This window comes from Salvelinus namaycush, chromosome 38 (genome assembly GCF_016432855.1).
Source record: "Salvelinus namaycush isolate Seneca chromosome 38, SaNama_1.0, whole genome shotgun sequence".
Taxonomy (NCBI): domain Eukaryota; kingdom Metazoa; phylum Chordata; class Actinopteri; order Salmoniformes; family Salmonidae; genus Salvelinus; species Salvelinus namaycush.
In genome coordinates this window covers 18,468,462-18,470,462 of record NC_052344.1, presented here as the reverse complement: position 1 = coordinate 18,470,462, position 2,001 = coordinate 18,468,462, and positions in this window count along the sequence as shown.

Sequence of the window (2,001 nt, the reverse complement as noted above, 5' to 3'; positions counted from 1 at the left end):
ACAGGGTTCAATTCTCGGGCCGACTCTTTTCTCTGTATATATCAATGATGTCGCTCTTGCCGCTGATGATTCTCTGATCCACCTCTACGCAGACGACACCATTCTGTATACCTCTGGCCCTTCTTTGGACACTGTGTTAACAAACCTCCAGATGAGCTTCAATGCCATACAACACTCCTTCCGTGGCGTCCAACTGCTCTTAAATTCAAGTAAAACTAAATGCATGCTCTTTAACCAATCGCTGCCCGCACCTGCCCTCCCATCTAGCATCACTACTCTGGACGTTCTGACTTAGAATATGTGGACAACTACAAATACCTAGGTGTCTGGTTAGACTCTAAACTCTCCTTCCAGACTCACATTGAGCAGCTCCAATCCAAAATTAAATCTAGAATCGGCTTCCTATTTCGCAACAAAGCATCCTTCACTCATGCTGCCAAACATACCCTCGTAAAACTGTCTATCCTACCGATCCTTGACTTCGGCGATGTCATTTACAAAATAGCCTCCAACACTCTACTCAGCAAATTGGATGCAGTCTGGTCCCATCTGTTTTGTCATCAAGCCCCATATACTACCCACCACTGCGACCTGTATGCTCTCGTTGGCTGGCTCTCGCTACATATTCGTCGCCAAACCCACTGGCTCCAGGTCATCTATAAGTCTTTGCTCGGTAATGCCCGCCTTATCTCAGCTCACAGGTCACCATAGCAGCACCCACCCGTAGCACGCGCTCCATCAGGTATATTTCATTGGTCACCCCCAAAGCCAATTCCTCTTTGGCCACCTTTCCTTCCAGTTCTCTGCTGCCAATGACTGGAATGAATTGCAAAAAAAAAATCACTGAAGCTGGAGACTTATATCTCCCTCACTAACTTTAAGCATCAGCTGTCAGAGCAGCTTACCGATCGCTGCAGCTGTACACAGCCCATCTGTGAATAGCCCATCCAACTACCTACCTCATCCCCATATTTGTTTGAGTTTTTCTGCTCTTTTACAAACCAGTATTTCTACATGCACATCCTCATCTGCACATCTATCACTCCAGTGTTAATTGCTAAATTGTAATTACTTCGCTATTAGGGCCTATTTATTGCCTTACCTCCTTACTTCATATGCACACACTATACAGATTTTTCTTTTGTGTTTTTGACTGTTTGTTTATTCCATGTGTAACTCTGTGTTGTTGTTTTTGTCTCACTGCTTTGCTTTATCTTGGCCAGGTCACAGTTGTAAATGAGAACTTGTTCTCAACTGGCCTACCTGGTTAAATAAAGGTGAAATAAAATATAAAAATAAATGTTCCATACAGATAAAACTTACACAGCTGTAAATTGCTGCAGCCACTACATCCATTAGCTCTGCAGAACCTCCTCTTCGTCTTGGCAACTATCAGTTTGTTTCCCTTAGAGACAGCCCTGGTAAACATCTCCTGATTCCCTAAAACACTTTCCATGTCATCTTCCATCGTGCTAATGTTGGCACGTAATTCTCCCAGCTCAAAGGACCCATTTTGGGCACAGAGGACCTTGTAGATCAGAGCTGTTGTATCCATGTCAGTCACCATAGGACACCTGACTGTTGGCCCTCGCAAAACTGTACATATATTGTCAAATCTGAAGTAGAACTTTGCCCTTCATTAACTACGAAACAGGTGACCAGCATGCGACAAAACCATTTCTGACTAAATGAAACTTACAGCATATGTAACCACTCCCCTATTATGAAGGTAGCCAAGTATAACAAACAGGCAATGGAAAACACTAATGACAGAACAAACCCTTTTAAATACTCAAATTGAACTCTGTCCCAGTGGCATTTGGAACCTTCATTTACATCACAATAGGCCTGTTAGACACACAGGAGCAGCAGTAGTGAGTCATTGATTCAGTTTAATGTCAATAAAGACGATTTTTGTCCCCCAAAAATTACGTTTCTGACATTAGGGTGTTTCCAAATCTCTTAGAAAAGAGTAGGCTTGTCCAAAAAACATCCACAATC